Genomic DNA, 9,414 nt, shown 5'->3' on the forward strand with positions numbered 1-9,414 from the left:
GAATTGGTATCAGAGCTCATGGTTATAGGGAATTAGGTTCTTAGTAATGCTTTGACCTAGACTATAACCTTTCTAGGACCCCAACACAAGTTACTTGTGTTTAGTTCTTAAAACATACACGTCACCTATCTTTAGGTGATTGCCAAAACAAGAACACAATTTTCCAAAACGATTTTGAAAATCAACCATCCATTTTTGAGTGATTCTTTTGGCCTTGTGACATCCAACTTTTCAAAATCTCGTCAAAGTTTGGGTCTAAATAATGTGAACACGTGCAATCTGGAGGGGTGGATGCCTGTATCTTGAGTTTTCTGTCTAGGCTAGAGTGTTCGTACAAATCCACATAATCGGACCAGTCCCTCTTACCTGGGAACTCTTGGGGTGAGTGTCCACTTATAGGTTAAAGCATGTCTTCGCGATACATTATTATGACCCATTTACTTTGATTAGTCACCGTGTGTCGTTTGTTTGCTTTGTGATAACGAACGAATGACCACTATCCTTACTTCTGTCGATATTTATAACATCTCATTTTTCATCATATCATCTTACTCGTTTTCTCTCATGTTTTCCTATTTTAGAATGCCTCCTCGATGTGATGCACAACCGCAACCTAACGCCAACTGGCGGCTATCATTGCGCAGCAAATGGCTGCTGCACTCCCAAATCTCATTGCTCAAATTAACCAAGCCAACAACAACAATAATGCACCTGCTCCGTGCAATTTTAAACACCTCAATTCGGCTAAACCGCTCAAGTTTAGTGGTTCTGAAGGAGCAACTGGGCTCCTACAGTGGTTTGAGAGTATCGAGAGTACTTTCCGTCATGTTCAGTGTCCTGGTAACCATAAAGTCGAGTTCGCTTCTAGTGTATTTCAAAAGAGGGCTCTTACTTGGTGGAATGGAGTAATGAGAGACCGTGGTGCTGATGTTGCTTTAGCACAGAGCTAGGCAGAGCTTAGGGCTCTAATGATGAGGGAATTCTGTCCTCGTCACGAACTCAGGGCTTTAGAAAGGGAATTTGATAACTTGAAACAAGACAGTGGTGAGCACCGTGCTTATACAGACAAATACGAGGAGTTGAGTTTGCTTTGTTCCACAATGGTTACCCCACTGGAGAAAGCCATTGAAAGATATGTCGATGGTCTGCCTGACCCTGTACAAGATATCGTTACTGGTAGCAACCCTACCACAGTCCGCCAGGCCATCGAGTTAGCTGCGACCTTAACTGAGTCACAAATCAGGAAAGGTAAACTCCACAGGAAGAGTGACAAGAAATAGAATCAGTCCGACAAGAGTGAGAAACAGAAGGTTAAAAAGGCTGAGTCGTAGAAAAGGTCAAGGAAGCGTAAGGCATCCAAGAACTTTGCTGTTATAGCGCATGCAAACCAAGTTGCTCCAAATTAGCCCGCGCAACCACCTGCCAAGAAACAGTACATTGGCAGTGCACCTCTGTGCAACAGGTGTAACAGCCACCATCAACCACACGTTCAGTGTCGTTATTGTACCAACTTTGGGAGATCTGGTCATCTTTCCAACACATGTCGTCTTGCTCCTAACCAGAATCAAGCAGCCCAAAACCCTGCTCAGCAACCTGCACAACAACCTGCTCAACAACCAGCACAAGCTGCACGACCCCACTACCCTCTTGGTTCTGGCTACAATTGTGGGGATTTGACCCACTACAGAAATAAGTGTCCAAGGTTGGCTAATGCAAATCAGGCGCAGGCTCGTGGTCGAGTCTTTAATATGAATACTAATGAAGCGCGTGCAGACAACGAGGTGTGAATGGTACGTTCTTTGTTAATAATCAGCCTCCTTCTGTTCTTTTTTATTCAGGTGCCGATAACAGTTTTGTGTCATTATCTTTTGAACCTTTGCTTTCCATGACTAGAACAAAACTAGGAAAGCCCTTGACAGTAGAGGTAGCTAGTGGTGAACCCATTTTACTCGATTCTGTTCTTCGAAATTGCTAGCTGAACCTTAATAACCATATTTTTCCTATCAACCTCACGCAAATGCAACTTGGAAGCTTCGACATTATAGTGGGAATGGATTGGTTAGCCAAGTACCATGCAGATGTAGTTTGTTTTGAGAAGATTGTCCGTATACCGCTTTCGAGTGGTGAGATCTTAGAGGTTCATGGTGAGAAACCTGCTAGCAATCTTAAACTCATGACGTGTACTTAAGCTCGAAGGTACTTACGAAAGAACTATGTGGCCTTTTTGGCATATATCATAGAGGATAAAGACAAAGGTAAGTGTAACAACCATAAATTTATTTAGCGATTTCCGTAAATAATCGCAAATTACTGAGTATTTATAGTTAAACATTCATGCTAAAATACGGGTTTATTAAAACTTTTCTGAATTTGTAAGCAAACAACATAGTGTAATTTAATTCATCGTTTTAGAATAACGACAAAACAACATTGCGGAAGCTTCGTTTAACATGTGTTCGGTTCTTGCTCGACGCTTGATCTTCATCCGGGACTCTCGACATTCACCAGTGATCAAAACCAACTTAAAAGTCAGTATTGATAGTTTAAATGATGGTACAAAACAAGATTATGATAATGGAAGGAAAATCCCAACGTTAATCTCTTGATCCAAAGACAAGGATTCCAAACTGGCCTCCACCGTAACTTACGGTGGGCACCGTAAGTTACGGTGGCCCCTGTATTAAAGTTCCCTCACCGTAACTCAGTGGGTAACTACCGTAAAGATTTCAGCCCCACCGTAACTTACGGTGGTCACCGTAAGTTACGGTGGCCCCTGTATCAACCCTTCCCATTTTACCGTTTTTGACACGACAACTTTCGTATCTTTCAATCCGCGTATCCGTTTGATCTCCCGTTTATATTTAAGACCTCAAAACTTGCTTCTAGTTAATCAAAATTCTTAGACCAAGGTATTTAACTCAAAATACCTATCTTGGATTCATAAGTTTTGTGAATTATGCGGCGAACACCCAAGTTACGTGCGTAATTCATTTTGACCCGTTAGAGAGGATTTAATCGTTTAAGTTTAAATCCCACTCTCTACTTTCCCATGTCATTTTTCTACGTTAAGGTATTCACATATCTTCCATCAAATTTACGCGTACCTGGCCCGGGTCAAAGTATTGACCTGTTTTAATACCTTGCCTTAATAATTTGCTGATTCATAGCCACGTAAATTCCATAAGCCGTTTTACCCTGTGAGCATTAGACTCGACAAGCACTTGTTAGTCGTTATTCGTCAAATGGTGTTAACATTACCATTTGACCTGTTTACTCTAAACAACCAAACATTTTGCACTTATATTTGAATGGTATTTATTTACCATTTCATTATTTAACCCATTTCGCCCCTTTTTGCCATTAAACATGGTTTTTATCCTTTTATTCGTCCCGACCCTTATCATTTCGTGTCGGAACCCATATTTCGGATATAACCTTGGTCGTGTTTATAATCTATAAAGTAAATACGTATCTTAAAAAAAGTGTAAGCTTTACTTACCTCGCGTCCGCGCAAACATTCTTCGCATCCATGATCCGTTTGACCCGTTCCTTTCCAAGCTCCCACCTAGCTTGTTTAGAGTCAACTATATCATAACATCCATAAGATGGTTAGATTGGTCATTCTATATAATGGCCATCACCCTATGGACCCCTTTTTTTTTACACACTTATCAATCAAAGCATGCCATATATTCAACAACTAGTTTCATACCATAATTATTTTCATTCACTAACCGTTTGACCCGTTAGTGAAATTACTTATATAACAAGTTAGTAAGTGATTTTAAACACTTTAAGCATGTCACATAAAGTGCTATTTGTTCCCAACAATCAATACTTAATGCCTAAAGTAAGTATATGCAATCCTATGCCTTTTTCTTGGAGTGAATTTCAAGTTTTGTCCTTTATCTTTAGGTCACTTTGCAAGTTTTGTCCTTTATGTTTAAATTTGACGAGTTTTGTCCTTTATATTTAAAAATCAAGCACGTTTTACCCTTTATGTTTAAAAATCAAACACGTTTTGTCCTTTATGTTTAAAAAATCAAGCACGTTTTGTCCTTAAAAATCAAGCATAAAGGACAAAACGTGCTTGATTTTTAAACATAAAGGACAAAACTCGTCAAATTTAAACATAATGGACAAAACTTGCAAAGTGGCCTAAAGATAAAGGACAAAACTTGAAATTCACTCCTTTTTCTTGGTTAATAAGAACATTATTTATGTGTAGCGATTTTATATTTAGCTGCTGTAATTGACCATTTTGACCCGTTTAAAATCTGAATTAGATCAACATGTTCAAAGATGGATCGTAGAACACTCCAATACCTTCGCAAGCATATAAGGTACACCTTCTAGCGAATTTTCTATGATTTTATATGATTTTTATAAAATCAGCTCAGCAACTATATTTTCATTTTTTTCAACAGCTTTCAAGTTCTGAACAGCAGGTTTAATTCGCCTTTTTGGCCTATTTAACAACCACATTTGTTTCTTATGACTGAAAACAGTAAAAATTTACTTCATAAGCTTTCCAAAAAGGTATAGAACACCCAAATCGGATAAACGGTTGATTTTATATGATTTTTTAAGATTGGTCAAAATCCATATAAAAAGCTACGGAAATCATGTTTAGGGTCCTTTCAAATTCGACCCAAATCATCAAATGCAACCCATTTCCATGGCTAAAACCCTTATTAAACTCTTGGTAATGGTTAGAAACCTATAACACAGTGATTGTAGGCTAAGAGATGTCAAAAACATCATCTATTTCAAGAAGTCATCATATGAATCCTAATTTTACCATCTTCTCAGCTTCATCTTTGTCAATTTAAGAACTAGAATTAAAATTAACATATATTCAAGTCCTATTTGGTGATTCTCATACACCATCATGTTTAATTTCATACATATCAAAGATTTGTCATAAACCCACTACTCATGAAATCATCGAATCAAGCTCTACATACGAACTAGTAGACAACACGGTTTCACTTAGTCATTTTAACGGGCACCTTGTGGGCATGATTTTTATACCTCTTCTATTTAGTTCATGGCTAATCTTTTTAACCAAGTTTCAATCATTAAATCAAACCCTTATGTTTAGCACTCATGAACAATATCAAATCTTGCATCATAACATCAATTTTTTTCACAATCTAGCATACAAATTCTTGTGTTCATCACTTTGTTCAAAAAAACCCATTACACACATATATGGGTGATTATCAATTTCATAGTTTTTATCACTATATCATCAAACTTTTAACTAGGGTTTGTTCCTAGACATGGTTTCGACATAACAACACTCATACATTCAACATTCAAGCATGAATTTCAATTATGAGTGTTTATCGAAATTTCAAGATAACACCAAATGATGAAATTGAACATACCTTGTGATCTCCTAAGCTTGGTGATCACGAATTTAGTTAAAGCCCCAAAATCTTGGCTTGATTTCCCTTGATTTTGATCCAATTTGTGAGTTTAGGGTTCACTTGGAAGAACCCCTTTTTGGTCCTGTGAAGATGTCGACCAAACACACCTTTTTGTGTGTGTTTTGTTTTTTTTTTTTTTTATAAATCTATTTTCAAGATATCCAATTTGGTCCCTCATGTTTGGTTAGTTATTAAGTAGACCACAACCTAACCATTTCTAACACTATTCTCACTTATTAACTAGGTTAAATATTCCTAGTTAATTTAGTGGGTTCGGGGAAATTTACGACTGAGTTTATTATAGGTCCCGTTAACTCGGGCCTTTTATAAACTCCACTTATCCATAGGCCTTTATTTAGCTTTTTGTTAAATATTAGGTTTATTTATTTAAAAATCCTAATTACTCACCGGGTAAATTTTTACCACTAACGGTACTTTACCCGTCTTTTAGTATTAACGGGGTTTGATTACCAAACCCGTTTTCGGGGTGTTACAGTAAGTCTATTCAAGACATCCCTGTTGTTCGAGATTATCCTGAAGTATTTCCTGAAGAACTACCTGGTTTACCCCCAGCACGCCAAGTTGAGTTTCGTATTGATCTTATACCTGGTGCTAATCCTATTGCTAAATCTTTGTATCGTCTTGCACCGTCTGATTCTGAAAAAGGTTTCATCCGTCCTAGCTTTTCACCTTGGGGTGCTCCTGTTCTTTTTGTTAAGAAGAAATATGGCTCTTTCAGGATGTGCATCGATTATCGTGAGCTTAACAAACTTACCATCAAGAATCGATATCCCCTACCTCGCATTGATGATCTCTTTGATCAGTTACAGGGTGCTACTTGCTTTTCAAAGATTGATCTATGTTCTGGGTATCATCAGCTTCGTGTACTCGAGGAAGATATTCCCAAGACAGCTTTTCGCATGAGATATGGTCACTATGAGTTCATTGTTATGCCATTCGGTTTAACTAATGCTCCTACTGTTTTCATGGACTTGATGAATAGGGTTTGTAAGCCTTATTTGGACAAGTTCATCATTGTTTTCATTGATGACATTCTGATCTATTCTAAGACACGAGCCGATCATTAACAACATCTCCGTCTTGCTATGGAACTTCTAAAGAACTCCAAGTGTGAATTTTGGCTTAAGGAAGTTCAATTTTTGGGACATATCGTTAACGAACAAGGTATTCATGTAGATCCCGCCAAAATCAGTGCGATTAAGGATTGGGATACACCTACTACTCCTACTGAGGTTCGTTCATTTCTTGGTCTTGCGGGTTATTACCGCCGCTTTATTGAAAACTTCTCCAAGATTGTGGTTCCTCTCACTGCTTTAACTCAAAAGAATAAACCTTTTGAGTGGGGATGCAAACAGGAAGAAGCCTTTCAGACCTTGAAACAGAAACTCTGCGATGCACCTATTATATCTTTACCTGAGGGTAACGATGATTTTGTCGTGTATTGTGATGCATCCAACTTGGGCCTTGGCAGTGTTCTCATGCAAAGGAACAAAGTCATAGCCTACGCATCGAGATAGTTGAAGATACACGAGAAGAACTACACGACTCATGATCTTGAGTTAGGTGCAGTAGTTTTTGCTCTCAAAATCTGGAGACACTACCTTTACGGTACAAAATGTGTGGTTTTCACTGACCACAAAAGTCTTCGGCATATTTTCAATCAGAAAGAACTAAATATGAGGCAACAACGTTGGGTTGAACTTCTAAACGACTACGATTGCGAAATTCGCTACCATCCTGGTAAGGAGAATGTTGTGGCTGACGCATTGAGTTGTAAAGAATGAGTCAAGCTTCACTGTATTCAGGTTCGATCTGATATTCAAACTCGCATTTTTCAGGCTCAACATACTTGTGTTACACAAGACTTGATGGGTAAGGAATTACCATAGCATATAAAGCCTGATCTTGAACTAAAGGACAATGGATTGTATTATTTCATGGACCGCTTGTGGGTCCCAAGTCAAGATAACCTCCGCACCTTGTTAATGGATGAAGCTCATAATTCTCGTTATTCTATTCATCCTGGTGCAGATAAAATGTATAAGGATCTTCAAACCCAGTATTGGTGGCCCGGTATGAAGAAAGACATTGCCTTATACGTATCCAAATGCCTTACTTGTCTTAAGGTTAAGGCTAAACATCAACATCCCTCTGGATTATTGGAGTAACCAGAGATACCGGTTTGGAAATAGGAAAACATTGCTATGGATCTTATTACCAAGCTGCCAAGCACTAAGAAAGGTCATGATGCTATTTGGGTAGTTGTTGATCGTCTTACAAAGTCAGCACATTTCTTGCCGATCCGTGAGGATCTATCTGCTGACAAACTTGCTAGAATCTATGTGGATGAGATTGTATCCCGACATGGTGTTTCTTTGAACATTATATCTGACAGAGATGCTCGATTCTCGTCTCACTTTTGGAGAACCATGCAATCTGCAATGGGAACCCAACTTAATTTGAGCACAACTTATCATCCGCAATCAGATGGTCAATCTAAAAGAACAATCCAGATATTGGAGGATATGCTTAGAGCTTGTGTGATCGATTTTGTGGTAGTTGGGATTCGTATCTTCCATTGATTGAATTCTCCTACAACAATAGTTATCACTCCAGCATCAACATGGCTCCTTTCGAAGCTTTATATGGTCAAAAATGCCGTTCACCAGTCTATTGGAATGATATCGGTGTAGCTCAGCTTACTAGACCTGAGCTCATTCTAGAGACTACAGATAAGGCCAAGAAAGTTCGCGATAACCTTCAGACAGCTCGAAGCCGTCAAAAGAGTTACGCGGATAGAGGACGCAAGCCCTTGGAATTTCAAGCCGGTGATCACGTCTTACTCAAGGTTTCACCTTGGAAAGGTGTAATCAGATTTGGAAAGAAAGGAAAACTTGCACCTAGATATGTTGGACCATTCAAGATCGTTGAAAGAATCGGAAAAGTGGCTTACAGGCTAGAAATACCTCCTGAACTTGGAAATGTTCATCCAACCTTCCACGTGTCCAATCTTAAAAAGTGTTTAGCTAATGAGAACCTCCACATACCACTTGATGAAATTCTTGTTGATAACACAATGCATTTCTTTGAGAAGCCTGTGGAAATCATGGACCGTGAAGTTAAGAAACCGAACGCAAGCGCATACAAATTGTCAAAGATCGTTGGGAATCTAAACGTGGTCCAGAATTTACTTGGGAACTTGAAGACCAAATGAAGGCGAAATATCCACATCTATTCTCATAAGTTTCCTCTAAATAAATTTCGGGACGAAATTTCCTAAAGTAGGGGAGACTATGACATATGTGCTTATGTAATCATTGTACAAACTCTGAATAGTTCAGTTATCAATAAAACAATGTGATTTGATCCCAATATTTGTTTATTTATGTTTGACATTTTGCACGTTTTGATTTTTGTTCGATTTCAAACTCTATATCGCTTTTTGGAAAGTTATACGCAAACTGATGCGTAAACGTAATCAGTATAATGCGACAAACACTCTGGAACATCAACATAATCTTAACATACCTTATATAACCTTTACATAACTTAGAAATAAGTTTTGAAGGTGTATGGCAAAAACAAGTTTATTCGACTACAGGGACTATTTGCGTCAAACTGCAAAAGTCTGCCGATTCATACAGTAACGAATGCTCTGGAACATGATCATAAGTTAAACATACCATAAATATCCTTTACATAGCTTATAAATAGGCTTTGAAGGGTTCAGTATGTGAAAATAAACTTATTTGATCAAACAGGGACTAAAAGCGTCAAAAAGTGCATAAGTTTGCATTTACGCGCATATCTTACGTTCTGAACATATCCGGACATCCAAAAATTTTTGTAATCATTAAAATATTCTATTTTAGTAATTGGAATGCTAAAATACCATTCGTCGCGCAATTTGGATCGTTTTTGCGTCCGATCGTGTTTCGTCATAATTAACCGAACAACG

The 9,414-nt window shown here is 38.1% G+C and overlaps 1 long non-coding RNA gene across 1 annotated transcript; it reads right to left on the reverse strand.

Annotated features, from left to right (window-relative positions):
• Positions 1-2,339: 2,339 nt before the first annotated feature.
• On the reverse strand, positions 2,340-5,514 carry LOC110922415. The gene is made up of 3 exons (XR_002583140.2): positions 5,394-5,514; positions 3,500-3,584; positions 2,340-3,195 (listed from the first exon to the last, which is right to left on the reverse strand). It is a non-coding gene; the product is annotated as an uncharacterized LOC110922415 (long non-coding RNA).
• Positions 5,515-9,414: the final 3,900 nt, after the last annotated feature.

This window comes from Helianthus annuus, chromosome 17 (assembly GCF_002127325.2).
Source record: "Helianthus annuus cultivar XRQ/B chromosome 17, HanXRQr2.0-SUNRISE, whole genome shotgun sequence".
NCBI lineage: Eukaryota > Viridiplantae > Streptophyta > Magnoliopsida > Asterales > Asteraceae > Helianthus > Helianthus annuus.